The sequence below is a fragment of the Callithrix jacchus genome, chromosome 9 (assembly GCF_049354715.1).
Source record: "Callithrix jacchus isolate 240 chromosome 9, calJac240_pri, whole genome shotgun sequence".
Taxonomy (NCBI): Eukaryota; Metazoa; Chordata; class Mammalia; order Primates; family Cebidae; genus Callithrix; species Callithrix jacchus.
Window position 1 is genome coordinate 88631399 of NC_133510.1, and position 26835 is coordinate 88658233.

The 26835-nt window shown below is 40.8% G+C and overlaps 2 long non-coding RNA genes and 1 pseudogene across 2 annotated transcripts in view; 2 read left to right on the forward strand and 1 right to left on the reverse strand.

Moving 5' to 3' along the window:
* Positions 1 to 26835, forward strand: part of CLLU1-AS1 (CLLU1 antisense RNA 1) — a 175163-nt gene that overhangs the window by 16645 nt on the left and 131683 nt on the right. The gene's annotated exons all lie outside the window — the stretch shown is intronic.
* LOC103795350 (uncharacterized) overlaps positions 8340 to 26835 on the reverse strand; it is an 85055-nt gene continuing 66559 nt past the window's right edge. The window contains exon 3 of the long non-coding RNA XR_013521955.1: positions 8340 to 10242. This is a non-coding gene — a long non-coding RNA (uncharacterized LOC103795350). The remainder of the gene's footprint in view (positions 10243 to 26835) is intronic.
* LOC118144723 (small nucleolar RNA U13) lies at positions 13641 to 13736 on the forward strand (annotated as a pseudogene).

Here is a 26835-nt window from a genome sequence, read left to right on the forward strand (position 1 = left end):
AAATATCACTCTGGGTGAGGTAGGGAAAGGTCCTAGCACACTGCCTCCTCTGAATTATTTTAAGGATCCAATGAGGGAAAGCATGCTTTGAGGAAATGTCCAGCACTGCGTGCATCAGTAGTCTACTGGCTTTCTTTCTATTTGTCTTTTAAAAAATTCCGTGTGAAAACACTATAGAGAAAATTCTAGATGGCTGCTTCCTGAATAAACAGCCTTCACGGAGTTAATATTTCTCTTAGTTTTGTCTACTTATCTTTGAATCTACTGACTATTGAGTAATTGTTTAAACCTTGGCATTTTATTCATTTCAATTTGGAGATCACTAGTAGGACCATAGCTGAACCTTTGGAAAAAGGACAAATTTTTTTTAAAAGGGCAAATATTTAATTTAGGTATTAGTCTCCCTTCTCTGTCAATTGTCTCCTCATGCATTTTTTCCCATTATGACCTTAAATGAAGTTTTTGTGACATTATCTGTTCAGGAAACTCTTTGGGCTCTCCTGGAGGCTTTATTTTGGATTCTATTCACCGTAGTTTGGGTCCTAACCTAGCCCAATGTGGAGCCTCTTAGATAAATAGTCAATAATCTACAAATGATAACCCCAAATCCATAATTCTGCCCTTTCTCTATCCTGGCCCATATTCCAGCCAATCATGCCTTCCTGCTTTCTACCCAGGAAAAAGAGTCCTTTTGGTACTATTCATATTCTTTTTATTTTTTTATAAACTAGGAATATGACTTTACATATTTCTGTTTCTTTTTTTAATCTGGATTTTTCTAATTCATATGTCGGGTAATACCTTAATATGTTATGATACATTTGAAATGAAAAGTTACTGATATTTTGTGAAATTCTAAACCATGATTTTTTGAAACACTTTGTTGAGATAGAATTGGCACACAATAAAACACACATATTTCAAGTGTACAATTTAAAATCTACTTTTGAGCAATAAACCCAATTTATTTTCTTCAGCATCTCTTGTTTAGGAACCCGTGTGTCTTTCTTCTTGCCTTCAAAGCTAAGCTTCTTAAGGGCATTGTCTTAACTTGCTTTGTTTAATTACTCACTTTCCAGTAAAGTGTGTTCTTAATCCCTCTCGGCCAGGCTTCTGTTCTCATTATTTAGCTGAAATTGCTGTGGCAAGGCTCACCTGCCAAATCCTGTGGACATGTTTCTAGTCTTCCCTTACTTGGTTCTTTGTGACACTGATCACCATTGACCATTCTCTCTCACCTTGAAAATTTAAACTTCTTGGCATCTGCAGTGACACACTCACCTGGTCCTCCTCTGACCACTCACAAGGTTCCTTCCCTACCTCCTCCTTCCACCTGACCCTGACGTAACAGCTTTCCCATGACCCTACCTGCCTTTGCTCATCTCCTCAAGCTTTCTTCCTGCTTTTCCTGAGTGAGCACATGCTCTCAACTTGTTAGTCATACTGAGCACGAGTTGATGTGTTACAAATGAATGATTTTAGCTTAGACCTCTTTGCAAACATTCAGAAGTATGTACATGAACTGCTTACCAGACATTTCTACCTGCGTATCCCATAGTCATAAAATTTAGTATCTTAAAAACTCACTTAGTTATATCCCCTCAAAAACCTTCTCTTTCTTCTCTATTTCCTGACCTAAGACACATGCCTTCCCAGTGGGCAGCTTACAGTGTTGACTGGGAAAACAAGATACCAGTGCATAAAATAATCACAAACAAGCTTGTGTCGTTTAGGTCTGTTTGGTATCATGAAGCAGCGAAGGGCTCAGTGGTACTGCACAAATGTCTGAGAACAGAACTTTAGAGAATGAAGTCTTGTGGTGGAGCAGAGCTGACAGGTACAAAGCATGTTCAGAAAGGCAAGAACATCAATTTTAGAAAGGAGTTGTCAAAAAAACCAAAAAACAAAACCCTTCACAGAGCTGTTGCTGCTTCATTTCTTCACCTATTCAACTGATGCTTGTTGGGGTTTTCTGCGTGCCAGGAACTCTAGGTTCTGGGGAACCATTAGTGGACAAGAGGCATGGCTCTTGCTCCCATAGAGCTTATATTCCACCAGGAAGAATCAGACGGAAAATATGGAAAACATTTATGGAAATATAGATTTGGATAGAGATAAATACTCTGAAGAACATAATAGAATGTAATGAACTAAAAGTGATAGGAGGCTGGGAAGACTCTTGTAGACACCATGGTGAGGAAAACCTCACAGAAAAGTGACATTCGAACTGTGTGTTGAATACATAAATGAATCTTCCTCTCTTCTACAGCCCTGAGAGGAAAGGTGAAACAACCAAATCAAACCATTCAAAGGATTCCACAGAGCAGGTGGGACGCTGAGTTTATTAGAGCCTCTACAGTGCTTAAGAAGCAAATCTTTCTGTTTCACTTTCTTTCTTCAACATTTGAAGGAAGACGCAGACTCAAAGAACTTTTCTTTCTGACCCAAATACTGTGGGTGTGCTTGCAACACAGAGAAAATAAAAAATACTCTGAGTGAAGAGACCCTTCTCTGTAGTTTCTGAAATCCAAAATCCTTAGCAATGAAAAATAATCCTCAAATCCTATGGCTTTTTCAACATATGAGGGAACAATATAACAGAATTGTCTTGTGAGTGGCATCCTGAAAGTTTATTCAGGGAACTGAATTCAGGATGTTGGGAATGTAACCATAACTAAGACAAATTTGCATAAAGGTCTTATCTTCTAGTTGGAGAAAGTAGATAACAAATTAGCAAACAGAAAAATAAAAACAATGAGAGTGATAATTACTATTTATAAAATAAAGGGGGAGGGTAAGGGGATAGAAAATAGACAAGGAGGAGCAATTTTAGAATCACCTCCTGGGAAGTGATTTTTTTATTTTTTGAGATGGAGCCTTGCTCTGTCTGGAGTGCAGCGGCATGATCTCAGCTCACTGCAACCTCTGCCTCCTGGGTTCAAGCGATTCTCGTGCCTCAGCCTCTCAAGCAGCTGGGATTACAGGTGTGTGTCACCATGCCCAGCTAATTTTTGTAGTTTTAGTAGAGTTGGGGTTTCACCATATTGGCCAGTCTGGTCTCAAACCCCTGACCTCAGGAGATCCACCAACATTGGCCTCCCAGAGTGCTGGGATTACAGGCATGAGCCACCGTGCCAGGCCCAGGAGGTGATATTTGAGTGGAGACCTGAGAAGTGAGGAGATGCCAGCCCCATGAGGGAGGGGCCTCAGGGAGAGTGCCCCTGTAATGGCTGAAGCATGGAGGAGAACACTGAGTTGAAAATGAAAATGAGCGTAGTGGGAAGGCCAGTGTGGCCGGGGTGGGGTACAGTGTGAAGGAGGTGAGTGATGAGGCCACCTGAGAAGAAGGCAGGACCTTGTACATGACAGGAAGAAGTTGGAAGTTGTTCTGAGTACAGAGGGAAACCAGTGAGTTTTGGAGCAGGAGAGTGACATGGTATAATGCAATTAACCTTTCCACAGGACCACTGACCCTGATGCGGAAGATGGAAGCAAGGGTTTATTTGGATCCTGGAATGGTCCTTGACACAAATAAGGCATTAGAGAAATATTTCTTGAAAAAAGTCATCAATCAACAATCCATTAAAAACTAAGACAGTTCTGACCTTTAATGGGGTGGTTTTCTTATCCCCAAGATCAGTGTTATCCGGCATTTTCAATGGATACAGCTTGTTGTTCACAAGCTATAGGAACAAATGTCTCTTCACTTTGAAGAAGCAGGGAGTCAGTTGGCCAGGAGCGTGGCTTATTCAGCAGAGGCATAATTTCTCAATTCTATAGTTTGCTACTTACAGTGTACCATTTTTATAAACACAGCATTTAGGCAAGAAAAGGAAGTCCATTTGGCCTGTACAGCTCTTATATCAAAAGAAAAATTTCTCCCAAGTTTTCTTATCATTCTGAATGAACTAAGGTCCTCAAAAAGTGCACACTCAGTTCCCTTGTTGGAGACAAGATTTATAAACAGTTTATGCACCACATATTTAGTTTTGCTACAGTGGCGGCAGCAAGATAAATAAAATGAGGCCTTTTTGTTCAGTAATTTAAAATGTAAGAAAATGAACGTGCACTTGCATTGTTACTGGGGAGGAAAGAGGATATAATTCCTAAAGAGTGCTGAGCAAAGTTTCCTTTCCTAAGCTCTTATCTCTTTGCTCCTCTTTTGGAAAGCCCATAACTCCCCTTGGGAGATATAATTTTTCTCGAAGAGCAAGGAAAAGAACTAAGACTCACTCTCATTAGAGAAGCTGGAAGTCTTGGTTCCTGGTTTTCGTTATTTTTCATTTCTGTTTGAAGATGTGTAATCTTGGAAAACATTCAATGCTGACCATGGGACTTTCTGCTTGAAGTTTTCAAATGATGGAGATGACCGTGTGACACAGAAATCCTCTCTTTAAAGAGCATTTTAGGAAGACAATAGGACTTCATGTTAGAGCCTGGGAGTTGAATCTTGTCACCATTATACTTATTGTTTGGTTTTTCAGCAAGTCACAGAAGTCATTGTACAGGACAGTGGAGATCCAGTGAATCTGGTGTTTGGTGATTGCCAGGCACTTTGACAATAGTGATTGTTGGTCATTGTTCTGATTATCATTGTTTTCATTCTCTTGGTAGATTTATTCTTTGGGTACTTGTTTTCCCCTACAGACTTACTTATTTGAGGTTTTTGTACCATTCTCATTTTGCAGGAGTATGTTCTGGTTACTCAATTCGATATAACAAATATTTAAATTTTAAAATAAAATTACATATTAGAAAGGGTTAACAAGATAAGTTGTCATCAACTGAATCTGACATAAATTGAGGAAAGAAGCAGAAAGAGAGTGCATACCACTAGTTAACAGAGAGTATGTAGCATTAATTCTGTCAGGGAGAACCAGGGAAAGCCTCCATGGGGAAGTGGTGGCAGACAGAAGAGCTCTGTTACCTGCACAGGGGTGAGACAGGCTGGAAAGGCCCTGGCCCCGAAGTAGACTGACCCCCTGAGAAGGACAAGCATAGGACACGTAGGGGTCAGGCAGGAAGTCCAGACCAGCACGTACAATGTATATCTGCTAAGTGCTGCAGTGGCCAGCATGGGATTTTCCAACATAGCTGTCAGCATCAGAGGACCGAGAGCAGAAGGAAGGGCAAGTTTCCACAGGCCCACTGACGGGAGCACAGGAGTGAGTGATAATAAGAGCTCCTGGTAGCAAGGCAGTAGCTAATCAGGACCAGAAAATCTGACATGAGCAGCAGGATCTCAGAAAGCTCCCCCACCACTACCTTCTACCCCGGCAAACACACACAGACATATACACACACGCACATACACACATGTCTCCACTCTCTCTTTTGTTATATAAGTTATAACTATTTATTGAGAAAGGCTCTAAGATCAGAATGCTTGTTTGAGTCCTGATTCCACCATGGAATGACTGGGTGTCCTTGGAAGAGTTCCTGAAACCCTCTGTAGCATCGGTCTGTTGACTCCCGCATTAGGGTGCTGTGAGGGGGAGGGGAATCATGTGTAGGAGGTGTGTGCCAGAACCTGGCACATAATACATGCTCAACAAATAGGATGAACAGGAATGAAACTAAGAGACCAGTCCCAGAGCCAAAACTGGGCTCACACATGAGAATTAAGATGGCTGCCACAACAGAGAGGTCACCTGTAGCAATGGCGAGCTTTGGCTACTCATGGATCTCAGAGGGTGGAGCTGGTTACCTTGACACCTCTTCTGTCTGAATTGGGGTTCATTCTATAGATTGGCGTAGGGTTGGGCTTCAGGTGAGGATCGGGGAGAGGGAAGCAGTGTCTAGAGGCCTGGCAGGTATACAGTCCCACAGGGTCAGGGGTGTGACAGAAGAGCATTCTGGGATGGTGACAGCAGCTGCAGCAGGGACAGAAACACATAGGCAGGCTGAGAAGTCAGGTGATAAAGGCTGAGGGGTGGGTGGGTCGCTAAAAGGTAAAAGCAGCCATCCAGTGACCTCTAAGAAGTCCTGAGGTAAAATTCCAGAGAATTGGAGGTTGGCTGAAAAGATGAGCAGGATTGAGTGAGGACTCTTGGGAAGGGGGGAGACTTAAGTAGACTGTTTAGAAATAGATGGTAGTGAGGGAGAAATTAAATAAACAAGCATAATTTATGGAAAAAGTTACCGAAGGGAAAGGAAGACAGGGATCAAGCACTGGTGTGGAGTTATTTATGGAGTGAAGGAATCATGATTCTTTGATCAGGTTGGTAGTTAATATTTGAGTGTAGATAGGTGGAGGAAGCGTGCAGGAGGAAGGGAACATTTCTCTCCCAAAAAGGGAGGGTAAAGATGGAGAGAAATAAAGAGGCAGAAAAGGGAGAAATGTGGAAGGCTTTCTCTGATGGCATCATTCTGGAAGGGGGAGGGGAGGGGTGAGGTGGAGGCTTGAGGAAAAGGTGTCAGATAGGGACCATGGGGAATTTTGGAGGGAGCCAACTGGAGATGAATCACGCCATGGTAATGATTTCTGCATATATGGAATGCACCTACTCCAGGCTCAGGCTCAAATGGAAACTGAAAGTCGCAAAAACTAATGGCTTGACATAGCAAAACCAAGCTCATCCTCCCCCACTCCAGCTCAAACAAACCGCCTGCCCTGCTTGTCACCACTTCCTGTGGTAAGCTGTCCCCTTAACACTCTTCTATTGGTCTCACTGCCACCTCACTCTAGACAGGGCTCTCAGAGGTTGCCCTGGCAACCTGGAGGCCTGTGACCTTTTCTGAGTTGCTTTTTTGGCCATCTTCGGAGAATAAACAACAATGCTTTTCTTTTTGAAATCTTCTTCTTCCTTACCCTCTCTCCCCACATTTGTGTGACAGATTCTTCGTCATTTTGCAGGTCTCATTTTAAAAGGCACCAACTCGGGCTTTCACGGACCCTACCAGAAGTTTCATTCCTGTCCTATGTTCTTACAGCATTTACCTCCTTTATCCCTCTGTTATATAAGGAGGAAGAAATAGGCAATGGCTTTGTTCGTTTTCTGGGTCTCAGCTATCATGTAAGTTCCTTGAAGCCAAAACCTGCCCCAGAGGACAGCAAGTAGTAAGTGCTCCATATATATTTGTAGAATAAATGAATGGGCAAGTAAATGAATTAATTACTATTCATTACCCTTATTCTTTCCCCATATCTCTTGTTGCTGTGTATCCTTCACTGGTGTCTCTTCTTCCTCCTATGGTGAAATGTGCTTCCTCAGCCTTTTCCATACAGGAGCTCTGGCCTCCATAGTCGACCTGGCTACCCAGAACTAAAAAACTGGGACCTTCTTCTCTCTGTCTGAAAAAGACAGTCTAACACAGCTTCACATTAAACATCCAAGTACCACCTTCATGCTGGTCAGTTCTGTTTCTTCATGGGCTGTCTCTCCTTCGGGCCTCTTTGGTGTCCTTGGTTGTCCTATGTAATCATGCCATCCAATTTTATTCTTCCTTTTTTGGGCTGACCCATTTTAAGAACCTTCCTTCACTGATGCATGCATTGTCTCTTCATGAATGATTATTCTAACAGACAAAAAAAAATTCTTATAATTTCAAATTACTTCCTAGAATAAACTCTCCAGTTTCCTGACAAACACAAATATGGGGCATACTGAAGGCTGAAAGAAATGGCCTGATGCAGAGGCCAGCTCTGAACATTGCGATCATGAAACCCAAGGCAGGGTACTGTCTTAGTTGTATTTGTTAAAGTGGTGAGCGGTAGGTATCAATGAAGTGGGTGGGTCATATTGCAGAGAATGATCACTGCTCATGAGTTGGGTGGTTGTTTTCTGAAACATTCCCCCCAGCCTCTGAGTAAGCAGATAGAAAAGCTTCCTAGAGAAATATCTGCTTAAGAGTGTGGACTCTGGAGCCAACTACATGGATTCAAATCCCAACATCACCCCTTACTAGTGGACTGACCTCAATTAAGGCATTTGATCTCTCTGTAGCTTAGTTTTCTTTTCTGTGAACTGCTGGTAATAACCATACATAAATAATAGGGTGGTTGTGGCTATTAATGATTTAGGACATAAAGCATGTAGACACATCCCTGGCAGATCATAAGTGCCATCATAATTTATCTGTTAGTTATGAAGGCAGAGTCCAATCATAAAACAGAGGACTGGTAAAAGTGAAATTGGGTACAAAGGCTCTGAGCTCCAGATAGTGTTGTATGTGGCACAGGAGACTGGGGCTCTGTGAAGAGGAGTGTCTGAAATTGACACACCCGGAGCTAGTTGTGGAGTACAGGGTCAAGACCCTGAACATGTGTATATTCTTTGAGCTAAAGTTCCCACTGATCTTTGCATGCATTCCCTAAGAGTATTGATGAGTTTCCACCAGTTTCTTTTCTTTTTTTTTTTTTGAGACAGTCTCGCTCTGTTGCCGAGGCTGGAGTGCAATGGTATGATCTTGGCTCTCTGTTCAAGTGATTCTCCTGCCTCAGCTTCCTGAGTAGCTAGGATTGCAGGTGCCTGCCACCACACCCAGCTAATTTTTTTTTTTAGTAGAGACGGAGTTTCACCATGTTGGTCAGGCTGGTTTCAAATGCCTGACCTCAAGTGATCTATCTGCCTTGTCCTCCCAAAGTGCTAAGATTATAGGTGGGAACCACCATGCCTGGCCTCCACCTGGTTTCTGATGTGCAATCTCTTTCATTCTCCCTCAGGGTTGGAGCCCTCTTGGAGTCCTCATTCCATCGACTACCTATATCTTTTTAATCAAGACATACACATAAGGATAATACATGAGCCTCCCGAGGGTTCTGACAGGGGAAAGAAGCAACTTGGGTTGGGACTGAAGTCTGAGCAGTTCTATGGAGAAGAAGTTAAAGATTACTCTTTTTTTTTGCCATTTAAAATTTTCTCATGTCCTTTTGATTGCACACCTTCGTGTAATTAGGAAATCAGAAGTTAGGGTTATTCTGGAACTCAGCCCACATGTACCCTTCTAGAATTTTTTTCTCATGACCATTATACCAGTACCTTAAATGTGTCCAAAAGTTGTCTACTTGCCATTCCCCAAGCATACTTAAGAAAACTACGGCATGTTTCTCTCCTTAACTTTTGGCCATTCCTCTTCCTCTGCTCTCACATATCCCATAGTAAGACCTTAACTATCTCGGAAGCTTTCTTGTAATATGTTAGAGGGTCTCCACAAACATGCCATTTTTGTTGTTTAGACCAGTGTTTTTCAAATGTGCACACAAATCACCTATGGAATCATGGTCGAATGCACATTATGATTCCGGAGGTCTTGTATAGTGCCCAACAATCTAACTTTGTAACACTCCCAGCTGATATTGATGCTATGTGTTCTTGTGCCAATTCCATGACTTACCTAAATTGATCCTATATCACAGTTATCCCTATGCCATTTCTCCAACTATGTCTTGAGCTAGTTTATGGTGGCATCAGTATATATATATATACATATTTATACCCTCCCAAATGCCTGGCACATCTCGCATATTGCTGGTAACTATCTGGAATTTGCAACAAATGCTCAAACATTCTAATCCGTATCAGAGTGTGCTTATAGACAGAACTTGTCTTCTCTGTTACCTCTCACCTTGACCCCGACCTCATCTGCCACCAGAAGGAATCTCCTTCATATTAAAATGTTAATGATTTGAAGTGTTACCCCTATCAGAATATTAAAGAAAAAAAGATAGCCTGAGAGATCAGTATTCACACATATGATACATCACAGTCTTTGCAATGCTTCTCTTGTTCCGCTAGGTAATTAATTTCATAGCATCTTGCTGAGAGGCATAGCTCTCCTGGGTACAGCTGAGCCAAGAGAGATATGCTCCTGCCACAGAGTGCTATTTAGAAGTCTCATAGACTAAAAATTCTTTACTATATGGATATCAGAATTATATGGAGATTTAGAATCCTTTAGCTGCCTTGGCTTCTGAGTAACCCCTCACCCCATCTGGTAACCTGGAGGTGGTATTACTTTGCGGTACAGGCTTCACAATTTCCTGCTTGTCCTGTAACTTCAGTGGGCATGCTGATTTTAATCATCTTTATGTTGTACATAGCATCACATGATGTGTCCAGTCTTGGAAAAGGAAAAAAAAAATCCTTCCTAATCCATCTTGGTGGAATTGCCATCTCTGTCGTCCTGTGCTGCTCATGAAGCTTTGGCTGTGTTCTGCTGTCGTTGCAGCTTTTGAGACCTTGTAGTCATTTCACAACCAGCTCTCTATCCATGGCTCTATGTCAGTTCATTCTGATATTGCTGGGAAGAGAGGGATGAGTCAGTTCACTTTCCACAGAAGGTCACTGATTTTAATTTTCTTTCTTTTTTTTATTATTACACTTTAAGTTCTGGGGTACATGCACAGAACATGCAGATTTATTACATAGGTGTGCTATGGTGGTTTGCTGCATATATCACCCTGTCCTCTACATTAGGTATTTCTCCTGATGCTGTCCCTCCCCTTCCCCCCCTACACCCTGCTGTCCCTCCCCTAGCCCCGCATCCCCCAGCAGACCCCAGTGTGTGACATTTCCCTCCCTATGTCCACGTGTTCTCATTGTTCAACACCCACTTATGACTGAGAACATGAGGTGTTAGGTTTTCTGTTCTTGTGTCAGTTTGCTGAGAATTTAATTTTCTTTATCATCTGAACTATGGCTTGCTGGAGAGCTCTTTCTGGCACACTGGGGTCCTCTTTCATCCAACTATCTTTCTGACCACTCGGCTCTCCAGTCTGTGCTCCTCTCTGTGGTACATGGCTCGATTACAGTCTAAACATGCAAAGGAACTGAACTCTCATGATGGGATTCTGGGACCTTTAACACTTAAGCAGCAAAGACATATTTGAACAGAGGAGTAAGCTCTTCAGCTTACTCCATGTAGCCAGGTGTTCACTACACCTGTGTCTAAGTTGCACCCTGACCAGATGAGGCCATCTGATAGAATAAATCATAACTTTGGGAGCCACTTTGTCAGAGTAACCTCATGTAGAAACAACGTTTCCAAATATAGTTTTTTTCTCTGGCTACTTAGAGCTTCTCACCTGGAGCCACAGACCTTTTAGAACTACATGTGATATAGCATGTAGGGCAGTTTGTAAATAGACTATTACAAAGTGAGACAGAGAGGCCTTCAGTGCACTTTTCTTTACAGATTCCTTGCCCATCACCTCAATCCTCCTGTGTCAACCCTTAGTTTTTATTCTGGCTACTTTAGTAATTATTTGCCTTCATACAAAACACATGCATCTTTGCGTTTGTGGATGAGTGGATCAATATTATACCTCATTCACTTTGGTGGGGTAGCATCAGGCTGTCACTTGGAGGCATTTAAAATGACCTGTCTTTAAAGAGGATATGTTCAGGTTGTGGCCAAAGGCTCATTTCAAACTCTAGAAATTGTAGGTGGAGACTATTTCACAGGCTCTTTGAGAGAGGCCACCCTGGGGTAACTATTAAAAGCCTGGAGCAATAGCTATCATGTAGGCTGTTTCAGAAATTAACTTAATGTAAAAATAGAGGTCACCTGACTTGCTGAAGTGTAAGGACAGGTGGCATATGGGCTCAAATCTGGCTTTAATTTCCCTTCAAAGTTAATGAGTGTTGCAGGTGCTTATCTAATCATGGCATTTGAACCAGTATGTTTTGCACATTCAGGGCTTTGTAATGAGATGCAATGTTTATTTTCTGTACTCTTCCCCACAGACTGCAAAAATACCCTTTGCTCAACCCTGTCTAATCATTGCAAGTGTCAACATTTAAAGCTAATGACAGAAGGTAGGTTTATGGGGCAGTAACCCAGCCTACTTGGCATAAAAGTTCCATTCCCAGAAAAGAGGTTTAAGTAATCATGTGAACTTCAGTCTAACTAAAGGAGCTTTGGTGGCTTGGTGATTTTAAAATCATGATTCTTTGATCAGGTTGGTAGTTAATGTTTGAGTGTAGATAGGTTGGGGAAGGTTGCATTTGATGGCTACTTAATAAATGTATAGAACATGAGTCTTAGCCTTATCTATTTCAAGATTAAGCATAAACCTTCTGTGTGTGTGTGTGTGTGTGCGTGTGTGTGTGTGTGCATGTGTGGGTGTGTGTGTGTCTCCCTACCAAAACAATCAATAGTCACTCCTTAAATTAAGCTTTATTTATTAAACATTTACCAAATATCTTCTAAGTTCCAGGTGTTGGGTTACACCTTTGAGAGTCAAAGATAAAGAAATATGGAAGGGATATTAACACTCCTCTATCAGATTCTGAATTCTTGCATCGTAGTTGGCCTTAAGCATGATTCACATACCTGGCTACTCAATGCAGGCTATTGCAGAGCTAGCTGCCTAAGAATTATCTTGAGAACTTGTTAAATATACAGGTTTGGGGGCCACAATCCCAGATATTCAGGTGTAACATACCTGGAAAGAAATACAGGCATCGGTATGATTTTTTAAAAAAGGTTCAGTGGTACTTTAAAAAAAATGTATTTGTTTGTATGTTTGTTTCATCTCCTTGGTCAGCTTGAACTATCCAAGGTCATAAAAGTTGAACTAAATTATCCTTCTAATAGTATAGTTTTGTTCAATTTCTTTACTTTTTAAATGGCTTTTGCTTCACATATATTTTTTATAATTTTAAAGTATATAATATACTATTATTAAATATAGATAACATGACATAAAATAGGTATCTTGAACTTACTCTTTCTGTCTAGATAAAAATGTATATCCTTTGACTAACGTCTTCCCAACCCCATCCCCACTTTCCTGAGCCTTTGGTAACCATCATTTGCTCTCTACTTCTGTGAGCTCTTTTTCAGATTCCACATATAAGTGAGAACATATGGTATTAGTCTTTCTGTGCCTAAGCTTATTTAACTTAACATAATGTCCTTCAGGCTCATCCATGTTGTTGTAAGTGACAGGATTTTCTTATTTTAAAAAGTTGAATAGTATTCCATTGTGCATTTTGATCACATTTCGTTATCTGTTCATCTGCTAATGGATACTTGGGTTGATTCCATATCTTGGTATAATGTGTAAGTGTTTGTTAAATTAACCATGAGTGAGTGCAAGGTAGAATTCTTTGGGTGATTTTTTTTGTTGGTTTTTTTTTGAGACAAAGTCTCACTCTATCACCCAGGGTGGAGTGAAGTGGCACAATCTTGGCTCACTGCAACCTCTGCCTCCCAGGTTCAAGCAATTCTCCTGCCTCAGCTTCCCAAGTAGCTGGAACTACAGGCATGTGCCACCATGCCTGGCTACTTTTTTTTTTTTTTTTTTTTGAGATGGAGTCCTGTTCTGTTGCCCAGGCTGGAGTGGAGTGGCACAATCTCAGCTCACTGGAATCTCTGCCTCCTGGGTTTAAGTGATTCTCCTGCCTCAGCCTCCTGAGTAGCTGGGACTACAGGTGTTTGCCACCATGCCAGCTAATTGTTTTTGTATTTTTAATAGAGATGGGGTTTCACCATGTTGACCAGGCTGGTCTGGAACTCCTGGCCTCAAGTGATCCACTCTCCTTGGCCTCCTAAAGTGCTGGGATTACAGGTGTTAGTCACCATGCCCAGCCTCTTTGGACGGCATTTAAAAACAGCTGATACAAGATCTCCACTCCATAGCAATTAAATCAGAAACTCTAGACATTGGATCCCGGGCATTGACATTTTAAAAAAACATTCTCCAAAGCACGATGATGGGGTTTTCATGCTAATATGTGAAATGTGCCTCCCTCAAACCTTGTTACGACAAAATTCTCCCCTATATGAGTCCAGTGTTGAGACCCCTTGGAGTAAGTGTTTGCTGTTGATGAGGCAAAGCAAGGGAGATGCAGTCTTCTGGGACCCAGCGTGTGCTTTTTGACAATTTCTTTCATTTGTGGGTTTATTTCCAATTTTCAGATTCTTTTATGTTTCTACATAAAGTCTTGCAAGCCCCTGGAAGAGACTTCAGAGACTGGCTACACCAGGAGTCAAGAAACATTTTCGGTAAAGGGCTGGGTAGTAAATAGTTTAGGCTTTGTGAATTATATGTTATAACTACCTGCCAGCCATAGTGCGAGAGCAGCCACAGACAATATGTAAATGAATAGGTGTGGTGTGTTCCAGGAAACTTATTTATGAAACAGGTTGTGAGCTGGACTTTTTACCCCTAGCTGTTGTTACTTGCTAACCCATGGTCTACACCAACATTCTGATCTCATCCATGAGGAAACTTTGGTCCAATGGGTGATGTGATTTGACTCAGATCTCATGGCTAGGAAAGGATAGACATGGGCCTGAAGTTCAGGTATTTTGACTAAAAACAAATAAACAAACAACCTCTCCTTCCCTAAATCTACAATTGGTGAGTAGTGTTCTTAAAAATTAAAACATTAAAAAGAGGGTCTTCTCGTCCCTACCTTTTGTGTTTCCCTGGCTTTATGGTGCTATGATGGGCTGTGTACATGTGACCACTCTCCAGATCGTAGGCTCTTCCATAGTAGAGCCTGGGTTTTCTTCAGTGTCACATTCCCACCAGTCTGGGACAAAGCAGTGCCTGTACTTGTTAGTGTGCTGAATATATTGCAGCCTGAGCATGTGGAGCTCAGTTTCGTGTGTTTATTTTAAGACAGCAGGGCTGACTGGTTCATCGATTTCCAGAAGTATCTTTTGTTAATATCTAGCCTACTTGCTTGTGTTCTTTATAACTTCAAATAATGTGTATATAATGACAGAGAAAGTCTGGGGATTGCGGCAGTGGGGTAAAGCAAAGAGTAGATGTCTAATTACTTTTAAAAAATTGACCTTCAAGTTGGCCCCCAAAAAACTGTAAGAAATCAAGTTTGAACAGGATTCTTTGTAATATTATTTTCTTTTCACTTTTCTTCTGTGCAGGCTTGCAGGAAAGTATATATGCAATATGTTACTCTTGTCTGTCACATACAGAAATCTGCCCCCCCTTCTGTGCAGTCTCTCCAGTTTGACCTTGAGAAGTACTGTTTACAGTTCAGTGAACCTGGGTCTCTCCCTTCTTGCTTCAAGCTCAGCAAGTGGACAAGAAAAACCTGCAGAACCCGTTCAGCAATTTCAGACTATAAACAAGCAATCCAGAGGAAATAAGGGGTAGATATTACCTTATGACTGCAATTAAAGTCTTCTCTCCCAAGGTTGTCAACACTCTAGGTCGAGCAGTGGCCTGAGAAAGTTGCTCATTTCCCAGGCAGGCTTGCTTAATGCAAGGTGCATTGGGCTATAATCTAATGTGCCTTGCTTTATCAGAACATGTATTTCTCTCTCTCTCTCTCTCTCACACACACACACACACAAACACACACACACACACACGCATCTTCCGTATTCATGTATAAACACACAGAATTGCTATTGTCTCAGTATGGATATAGTGGAAGGTGGAGTATTATGGTCTTACAAGGGAAAAAAACTTTTAAAGAGCAATTCAGGCCAGGCGCATTGGCTCACTCCTGTAATCCCAGCACTTTGGGAGGCTGAGGCAGGCAGGTGATGAGGTCAGGGGATCGAGACCATCTGGCTAACACAGTGAAACCCTGTCTCTACTAAAAATACAAAAAAGTAGCCAGGCATCATGGCACATGCCTGTAGTCCCAGCTACTCAGGAGGCTGAGGCAGGAGAACCGCTTGAACCTAGGAGACAGAGGTTGCAGTGAGCTGAGATCATGCCACTGGACTCCAGCCTGGGTGACAGAGTGAGACTGTGTCTTAAAAAAAGGAAAAAAAAAAAACAACTTAGGTCTTGAGGATGGATTTGGATGGCAGAGTGAAAGGTGAAGACGATGCCAAGTTTCAAGTCTGAAGAACAGAAGCAGGGATGAAGTGTACCATCTGGCTGGGGTAGTGCCTTTTCCTGGGGCATGGTAATGCCTTAGTTGCAGAGTAAGGTGGAAGTGCTTGTGAGAAACTGAATTTTCTAACAGTAAATTTTGTAAGCTTCCATTCAAGAGCTAGCTCTGCTATACTCTATCAGTAATGTGAGAAAAGTAGCTTAATTTCCCTGAAATGTCTCTTCCATAAAATGGGGAAATAAAATTGTCCCTCTCATAGGTTCTTTGAAGATTAAACAAGATGATCCATGTTAATGTGCAGTGCTTGGCACATAGTAAGCATTCGATAAGTAAGAAGTAGTAAATTATGGTAGATTCTGAATGTCAAAGGAAATTATAATTTCCCAATGCATTAGCATACATCTTTTGTAAGTATTTGCATGTCACATAAAAATCTCTTCTCAGCCTACCACTTTTTATCTTGCCTGTCCATGGTTCAAGCAATGTGGTCCACATCCTGCAGAACTGCTCCATGAGCCTACAGGAGGACATTCTGAGGCCTGGCTCACCAGACTACATAGTCTGAGTGAGCACTTGAAAGTTCTAATCTGAGTGATATGATGACATGTTCTCTGTTCCTTGGAATATCTAGTTTCTCATCTATAACATAATCTTTAAAGCTAGTACAAGGAGAGAATCAATATCACTTGACCACCATTTTTCTTACCCCTTGAAAGGCATAAAATTCTAAGTAAGAATACTGCATATTTTGCTGTGTATTTTACTGCATGCATGCTAAGCCTCTACTAAAAATTTTTAAATGAAAAGAACAATAAATTAGAATAGAAGCATTCAAAGGAACCCTTAAAGAAAGAATTTAAAACCTCAGGCATGGTGGCTTATGCCTTTGGGATCCCAGCACTTTGGGAGGCCAAGGTGGGCAGATCACGAAGTCAGGAGATCGAGGTCATCCTGGCCAACATGGTGAAAACTCGCCACTACTAAAAATACAAAAATTAGCCGGGCTTGGTGGCATGTGTCTGTAATCCGATACTTGGGAGGCTGAGGCAGGAGAATCACTTAACTAGGGAGTTGGAGGTTGCAGTGAGCCGAGATTGTGACACTGCACTCCAGCCTAGTGACAGAGCAAGACTCCATCTCAAAAAGAAGAAAGGATTTATAGATGAGGAAACAAAAGCTCAGGTGGCTGACATGATATACTCGTGATCACACAGAGGAGGAAGTCTCCTGATGCAAACTCAAGGGCCCCTTATACATCACACTAACTCTACTTGTTGATTTGTAGAAGTATTAGCTACTTTATTTTCTCCTTAATTAGGACAAAGAGTAATTATCATTATTGGGTCTAGAAAGAATTCTGCCAATGTTCCAAGATTATGCATGGAACATTTGTTATGCAAAGTGCTTCCCTTCATACATGGAGAGGCCCCATAGGCTGCGTCCTCCTCTCTGGGACTGCCAATGTGTCTAAATTGCTGGGAGCATCTCCCCTCCGCCTATGAACATGAGCTGACATGAGCTGCTCCTTTGATGGGACTTTGATGGCCATGTGATGGCCATGAAATATCATTTAGGAGAGGGGTTAATGCCTTTTTTGTTGTTGATCTTTCACCTTCAGGGAACATGAGCCTCTGAGAGGTCCGCTTTCATGTCATGTTCACAGAAAGGTTTTGCTCAGCCTGAGCCTGCCGGTTGCTGATTGCCAGGCCCAGTGTGTGCCGACTGCCGCTGTGTTTCCCAGCGCTGCCAGCAGGATCTCATTCTTCATATCTGCACCTCCCAAGCAATTCTTCCGGGACAGCTTTGTCTGTGCTCCTCTGCTGGGCTGAAGGGCTGGTGCTTAGGGATGCATGCCTCTCGCCCTTTGCCCTTGTGTCTGAGCTGTTCAAATCTGATTTCCAGGGCAGTTGCAGTTTGGCGGATCCCCAGGGCATCCTCTTTAGACTCCCTTGGGAAGTTTGTCAGATGGTCTGATGAGAATAGCAGGAGCCTGTTTTCCATAGTCAAATTGTCATTTTCATTATCATTTTTGTTGTTGAGTTTCCCTTTTTAAAAAATAAAATCATAAAACAGACATAACTCTTTTCCAAACAAGTGTAGACTTTTACCATGAGAACTGGAAGGCGCCTCATTAAGTAAATACCTCTTCTCCCACCCTCATGTGATGACCTCTTTGTTTGTCTTGAACCTGGGTGTGCCCAAGTGGTTTTGCAAGCTCTCCTGGATATCAATAGTCTTTATCCTCTCACCATCTGATCTCCCTTCCTGCTTCTGATCCTCAGAGGGTGTCCAGACATTGCTCCTAAGGGCAGGTTGAGGTTCTGAAAGTATGTGGGCATTTAGAGATCCTAAGCTGTCAGAATGACTGCTGTCCCGGAGAAACTGACTAGGCCCTAAGGTTCAGTCTGGGGAAACTTGACACAATATTAACTATTCGCAAGTACTAGGCATATTTCTGTGTATCAGGCCTGAAGAGCCACAGTTTACATGAATGATTTTCACACATCCCAAGAAATAGTTTTTTCCATTATTTCCATTTTACAGATAAGAATATTGAGGCTCTGAAAGGCTAAATGACTTGGCTGAAAGCCACATACTTAGTGGCAGAGTCAGAATTCAGTCTCTAAGGCTTTTGAATTCCAGAGTCCATACTTTTAGCTATGATGGTCTACAGATTTATTTCTGTGGTATGGAGACCATTGACAGTCTTGGGAATAAACTGTGTCTTGATATAAATAAAGCACAGATATGGACGTGTTCGATTCTTGGACACATTCCTTTTGAACTCCAAAGGACAAGGGGTTAATCTCATGACTTTGATAGGAAACAGAAGACAGGTTGTGAGGTTTCTTGGATAATTCTGGGTATTTGGACACCTGTTCAGTTATTCTGGGGTTCTGTGGTGGGGGTGGGGGGAACACGGGGAGGCTGAGGTCATTATTGCAAAAACCATTTCCTGAGCGCTTGACTGCAGGAAATGCTGTAGCATTAAAAATACCCATTGTGTGGGAGTGAAAGAAGCATGACTCACGTTTAGCAATTGTGTCCATAGGTCACAAAGGATTTGGGGAACACAGGGGATATTCATACAAGGTTGTGTCTGTGGGTGGTTCATTACGAAATTTTTAGTAGGTTGAGAAGCATGGTTGTATTTCAAAAGGAGTGACATTTAAGATTCTCCATGGAAGCTCTGAGACTTGGCTCGTCATTTATGCATTGATTAACAAATGTCAATTGCCCACCTACTAAGTGCAGGGCCTTGTACTGGGTGCTTTGGGATTTTACAAGAGGAGTAAAGCGTGGTTCTTGCCCTTTAGTGCAGTGTTTATGAGCTGGTGGCAGTGAAACAGGCTGCTTTTTAAATTTCACTTTTTTTCCCCCTTGAAACTTTGACAAAAGGAAGACTCTCCCTTAAAGAAAGACATTTTATTTTATTATCCAGGACAAATAATATCCAAAAATCAGGTCTGGGAACTCCCAGGCCTTTTGTCTAGGAAAGTATGATTATTAGGAAAAAAGATTCAGGGGTGTGGCCTGGTTTAGGTATCTTTTGTTCACTGTACAATGAGACAGGGTAGAAAGAATAGGACTTGTTTTTTCTTTTTTCTTTTTTTTTTTTTTGAGATGGAGTCTTGCTCTGTTGCCCAAACTGGAGTGCAGTGGCAGGATCTCGACTCACTGCAACCTCTGACCCCAGGTTCAAGCAATTCTCTGCCACAGCCTCCTGCGTAGCTGGGATTTCAGGCACCTGCCACCATGCCCGGCTAATTTTTGTATTTTTAGTAGAGACAAGGTTTCACCATCTTGGCCAGGCTGGTCTTGAACTCCTGACCTTGAGATCCACACAACTCAGCCTCCCAAAGTGCTAGGGTTACAGGCTTGAGCTACTGTGCCTGGCCAGGAATTGTTAATTAAATACTCATGGTCTTTTAAATTTGGCCAGAGACTTTTCTGGCTTTGTTGAATATTTTGTATACAACTTAATGCATACTAAACAAGACACTAAAATACCTGTACATTATAAAGTGTAATAATAGAATGATCACCTGTGAAACCACCACCCAACGTAAGTACTATAATAGTATCAATGACTTGCATTTCTTTTTATATTTTTCCTCTATCCTCACACCCCATCTCTGACCTCCTCTCATTAGAAGTAGCCACTACCTTTGAATTTATAACCTCTGGATAGAGGTTAGACATTTCTTTTCTTTCTTTCTTTCTTTCTTTCTTTCTTTCTTTCTTTCTTTCTTTCTTTCTTTCTTTCTTTTTTTGAGATGGAGTCTCACTATGTTGCTAGGCTGGAGTGCAATGGTGCCATCTCAGCTCATTATAACCTCCACCTCCCAGGTTCAAGTGATTCTCCTGCCTCAGCCTCCTGAGAAGCTGGGATTACAGGCACCTGTCACCACGCCTGCCTATTTTTTTTTTTTTTTTGTATTTTTGGTAGAGATGGGTTTCACTGTATTGGCCAGGCCTGTCACAGTTTAGACATTTCAAATCTGTACATGATGCTGTGCATGAAGGAAAGCTGGTGTATTCACAGAGGTAGCTTAGTGTTCAGGGTTTATTTTGCTGTGGCTGATAAACCGAGATATCTGTGGCTGTGTTTGTTTCCATACATGGGCGTGACCTATACACAAATGAAATTCCTCCTGAAGAGGCTGCAGAGCACAGTGTTATTGGTGTGGGCCTGAAGTCAGGTAGATCTGGCTTTAAAGCTCACCTCTATTACTAGATGAAAGTACAATGCATTGTGTCTGCCTTGAGTGCCAGGTGCTTTGCAGTTGATAACTCAGTTATTCTTATGACACTGTAAGATTTATTCATATCCCCATCTTCCTGGCGAAGAAACTGGGATTCAGGGAGTTGTGGAATTTGTTCTGGATTTCTAGCTTGTAAAATGCACCATCAGCATTAAGAAGCCTTCAAGTCTTATTCCAAAGCCTCTTTTCCTTCCTCCTGTTTGCAAGTTTCCCTTTCAAATCAGTAAGAAAACCAAGGCAACCATTCTCCTATGGGTTTGATATTGAAGTTGCGGTCAATGCAAGAAAATATTTTGTAAAAACTCAGAAGAATTAATACTGGAAAACAAAATTAAAATATCATTTTTAGATGTTATGATTTTGCACTTTTAAAAACTAAAAGAAATAATCTAAAAATAAAATAACTGTAGGCATCAATAAAGTATACAGATGAATGCAGTGTATACACAGACCAGGGGTCCTTTTATTTATCCCAGAATAATATATTATCTAAATTATTTGACAATAAGAATTCTTATGAAAGAGTTGCATGTCTTATCTAATAGAAATGAACGTATAAAACTCTACTGAATAATATTAGAGCAGATGAATGGAAGGGTGTACTATTGTCCTTGAAATAATGATGAATCAGAAAGCCTTCTATTTTATTCAACAAATTTACAGTTTGACTATAGTTCACCTCAAAAGTCTCAATAGGATATTTGAACTTAACATAATTGTAATTTTTATTGGCAAAAGTAGATGTCATTTATTTAGCACTTACCACCCCCATGCTCAACTAAGAGCATGAACTAGTATTTTGCAAAGAGAACAAGTGGAGGTATATCTTCCCCCAACAAGCATATAGTTAAATGGAACAGCATAGTTCAGAAATAAGCATATTGCATATAAGAATATAACAGGTAACAAGAAGCATCTTAAAAAAACAGTGAAAATATAGAATTATTTAATACATATTGTTTAGCATTCTTAACTACATCTCTTTTTGAAAAAATCAATTTAATACAGCAATTGAATATCTCATAATTAAAATAAATTTCATGTGGCTAAAGTGTTAGATAATAGAAAATATTGCAGGAAATATAAGATTGATTTTCAGATCTTTGGAGAAAACAGTCTTTTTTTTTTTTTTTTGTAGAAAGGGATTTATTTAAGAGAGAGAAACAGGAGAAGGAGAAACAGCTAACTCTCACACTGAGTGATAAAATCCAGAAAGAGGGAATCCAGGAGAGGAAAGCAGCTCCATACTGAGTGGAAAGGAATAGAGAGAGAGAGATGGAGTTTAGGAGGGGAAGACAGGCTTCCATGAGAGAGTGTGGAAGGGGACTCCAGATGGGAAATCCAGGAGAGAGAAAAACAGCTTCCACGATGGACGTGTTTGTGGAAGGGGAAACACAGTCCTTTTTTAAAAACAATTTTACTTTGAAGTGTCAGAAGAAATCACAAAGAAAAAGACTGAGAAATTTGGCCACATAAAGGATTGTAAACACATGAGCAACAGCAAGAACCAAGTAAGTTAGGTCAGCAGATGGGAAAAAATCACATCCAATATGACAAACAGAGGCTATCAACTGTGGTGAAAACTCTTACTGGAGAGCTGAATGTAGTGGACCGGTTCTTCTCAAAGTGCAGGCTGTGGGAAGGACATGGGAAGATCAGCTTCTAGGAGGGAGCAGGGCTTGTGTCTTGGAGACCTGCTCGGGCACAGGGAAAGTGGGGCTGACCTGACTCTCATCTAGGTCTGGGGGGCTCTGGGGACCGGGGAATCACAGTGATCCTATGATATGGCAGGATGTGGTTACCCAGGACTTCTGTCTCTCCAGGAGGGGCCTCTACTCCAGGAGGTAGAAAGGAAGGAAACATTGAGAGAGGAAACAGCACTGGATATAGAAAGAATGGGAAGAGCTATCCTAGAAAATCAATCTGAGTGGCAAGGAGGGAAGCTGCTTCTGCAGGTAAAGGAGAAGATGGAGGCAGTGTCTCCCAAACAGCCATTGGAAAATAGAAGGCCTCGTAATAGGGAAAACAGGATCTCATGGCGGGTGGATTTTTCTTGGCTAAAAGTAACTTTTTTGTGTGGTGCTTACAGAACAGTAAGTCCTAAAGACTATCATCCTAGGACTCAGAAAGCCACATGGGAACTTGGAAGGAAATATGCAGAGGAGTTGCTGGCCATAGTAGATAGTAGATACTCAAGAAATATTTGTTAAATGCAAAAGATAAAACCCAGCTGTCCAATCTGTGACAAAATCTTGATAACGTTAGCATTGCCAATGGCATGCTAAATTGCTTCAAAGCTTTGGAAAAACAACATGACTACGTATACATATGCAAATGTTCAAATCTTTCGAACTTCTCAGTGTATGCTTTTGGGAATTTAAGAAAATAATTGAATATCAAAACACAGCTATACATATGAAGTTCTGTAATAGTAGATGCTATGGCCTGAATGTTCATTCCCTGCCCCCTGAAATTCATCCACTGAGATCCTAACTCCCAAGGGAATGAAATTAGGAGGTGAGGTCTTAGGGAGGTGATTAGGTGATGAGGGAGGAGTCCTCATGATTGGGATTACTGTCCTCAGAAGAGAGGTCTCAGAGGGTTCCTTGCTTCTTCCACCACATGAGGACACAGAAAGAAGACAGCTGTCTATGAACCAAGAAGGATGCCCTCACCAGACACTGAATCGCTGGTACCTTGATGTTGGCCCTCCCAGTCTCCAGAACTAGGAGAAGTAAATTTCTGTTGTTTATAAACCACTCACTATATGGTTTTCTATTATAGCAGTCCAAATGAACTCAAACAGTTAAAAAAAGAGAAGAGGTTAATAAATAGTGATACATATATATCAATGAAATAGTATTTATTCATTAAAAATGACAGATAAGACCATAGAAATGGAGAGAAACATGTAGTATTAATGTCAAGTGAATAAAGCAGAATGTAGAAGGGATTCCCTCTGCCTCCCACGTCCTTTCCTGAGGCCCATCCCCCTGCTGAATGCCCCTGAAACCCTACCACGCTGGCGCCCTCTTTAGTACCACACTTCCTACACAGGTCCTCAAATTGCTTAATCTTGTCTCTTCAGCGTCTCAGAGAGATTTTTGTGTGGAGTCTATCACTTCAATTAATACAACCATCCCTAGTCCTAGAACACAGACAGGGATTGGGTTGGAAAACATTAAATAGTCAGGATGTTTACCTTTTGTCTTTATGCTGTGCTTAAATTCATGCCACCCGTTTCAATACTGTTTGACCAAAAACAAGTGTCCAATTCTAGTTTAAGATGGGATTTTCTTAGGAGCCTCCTTAGTCTTCCTTCATGTAAATCAACCCCCAGTGGGCCTGACCCCATAGCCTCTACACGTGCCCAGACATGTCTGAATCCTATGGTGACAGAAACTACTCAGGCACAAATTGAGACCTCTGACATGAAAGCAATTCCTTTGTTAAGTAGTGAGATGTGATAATGTGCTTTCATTTTAACAATGTTTCTATATATTACATTTACCTAGAAAAATAAGAATCGATCATTGCCTATATCTACTGCTTTCTACAGTTTGTGAATTACCATTTCATGCTTTAGTCTTGTATTTTTTAATTCAATTTTTGAAAATTATTAACGTGAAGCATGCTTTGAAACCAACATAACATTTATAGAGAAAGAGTTGACGATCTTTTCTTATCCCATCCAATCCATTTCTACTCCTCCTAAAAACAGATTTCCCAAAAGAGGATGACAGTTTATAGTCCCATCAGCCATAGTTTGATTTATGTTCCTATGTGTATTTTTCTTCATGCTCATACAAATAAGCATAAATGCATGCTCCATGTATGCGTGTTGATGAAATCACCCGACACACATACATTTGAAACTTGTTTTCTTTCACTGAATATTTCATCTTGCTGTCTCTCCAGGTCAACTAATGTAGAGCCCACTAGTTCTATCTATAGTAGCATAGTGAAACTTCCTTTGCAAAAATTGAAATTGAGAAAATTATGACGTAAAAGTAATTTGACCTAACCACCTCCACCTTGTTTCTCACCTCCAAGCTATCCTTGTTCATTCTTGGGCATAGGCCAAACTAACTCTGGGAGGTACTTAGTTTATAGTTCAACTTGGAGACAAAGATGATAACAACCCTTTGCCAAAACAAACCCCCTTCCTCCCTGGGGACTAGACTGCCTTTGCAGGACTAATGAATTAGCCACAAGATGAGAAATCTCCACAGTTGGAGACTGCAAGATTCTAAACCCCTCCAAATGGCTCCTCGGGATAACATCACTATTGTAAAACCTGAAATCTGTGCTTGAGATATTTTGCAGACCTTGCACTCAAAGTCAGCTGGCACCACCCAGATCGATACGTGTGGCTCCCACCCAGAAACTGAATCAGCACAAGAGGACAGCTTGACTCCCTATGATTTTATCTCTGACCCAACTAATCAGTACTCCCCACCCCCAGCATCCTACCGCCAAACTATCCTTAAAAACTCTGATCCCTGAATTTTCAGGGAGACTGAATTGAGTAATAATAAAACTCCAGTCTCCTTTATAGCGGCTCTGAGTGGATTAAATGCTTTCTCTATTGCAATTTTTCTGTCTTGATAAATTGGGCAAGGTTAACCCGTTGAGTGGTTACAATAATATTCTGTTGTATAAATATCTTGTAGCTAATTCAATTATTTCCCTAGTTTTTCCAATCAGCCTATTTTTGTGATTATTTAAGAATGCTACAATAAATACTCTTATACATATGTATTTATATAAGTGTATACATACACACTTATATTTACACATATACACATTAATGTCGGTGTATGATATTGGCAATGCTTTCTCATATGTATGTGTTTTACCCTTTATATGTTGCTCTTAATTTCCCAAAAGAGAATGGCAATTTCCAGTCTCATCAGCCATACGTTCATTGCCTTACCTCCTCACTGAAATTGAACATACCCTTTAATTTTTGCCAATTTGATGGCAAAAAATTGAATCTCATCAATATTTTAATTGGCATCTATCTAATTTCTTGTTAGGTTGTATGTATTTTTATATATTTATTTTCCTTTGAATTTTTCTTTGTAATAACATTGTTTATGTATTTGCCCATTTTTCCTCTGGGATATTAGTGCTTTGCTTATTGATTTGTGGGAGCTCTTTATCATATACACTGCAGTCTGTGTTTTACCTTTTAACTTTGTTTAATAGTGTCATTTATTTAAATTTTCAAAATGCACATAGTTAAATGCAACTCTTTTAATCTATGATTTCTGGGTGTCCTGTTTTTCTTTTAGGAAGACCTTTCTTCTCTAGATTATATAAATTACTTTCTAAATTTTTTATTTTTCTGTCTTATTGTTTACTTGAAGCCTTTAAACTATGGAATAATAATATAATATATGTAATGTAATATGTTATATACATTTTATGTGTGATAGGAGGTCATGTTGAAGGTTTGTTCTTCCAGATGAGCATTTGGAGTAATCCATTTCTTAAAGATTCAGCTTTCCTTGGTGGTGCATGGCTGTGGTACCAGGTACTTGGGAGGGTGAGGTAGGAGGATCACTTAAGTCCAGGAGGTCAAGGCTGTAGTAAGCTATGATTGTGCCACTGCACTCCAGCTGGGGGATCAGAGCAAGACCCTGTCTCAAAAACAAAACAAGAAAAAAAAAAGATCCAACTTTCCCAAATCCTTAATTTCTTGCTACATTGACTGCCTATTCCACTCACCTAGCAAAAACCAATGTCTTGATCAATCTGATTATTAATCTCCTGCATATCTGTCCTGGGTTGCTAAAAACTGCTGGGGGAAAAAATGGTGTTAGAGCATTTTTATCACTGATGGTTCATGATCTCCAACTTCAACTGTATTGTCAATGCCTCCTGAAAAAAATTATCTGTGCTCCAGTTAGGGCCACTTAACAACTCTCACTGTTGGCCTTTGCTTTTCCACTTTCTTCTCACTCTCTAGATTGTTCCCTATTTTGCAGGAACAATAAAGGCAAACAGAGGGAAGTTCTTTGAAAGTCCTGAGTCCCTCCTGATATTACAAAGCTACCCCTAAAGAAAAGCCCATTCAGGGGATTCTCTGCCTCCCATTCTCTCCTGTTTCCCTAGAGATCTTGCTCCCTCTATTAGCCACGTTCAAATATAAGTTCTTTGTTGGATCTTCTTGTCACAATTTAAGCATGCTCTAGCCTATTTCATCTTAAAAAAAATAAATTATCCATTAATCATACATTCTCTTCTAGTTACTGTCTCTCTCTCTTCCTATTTTTCCAGCTAAGCTTCTGACTTCA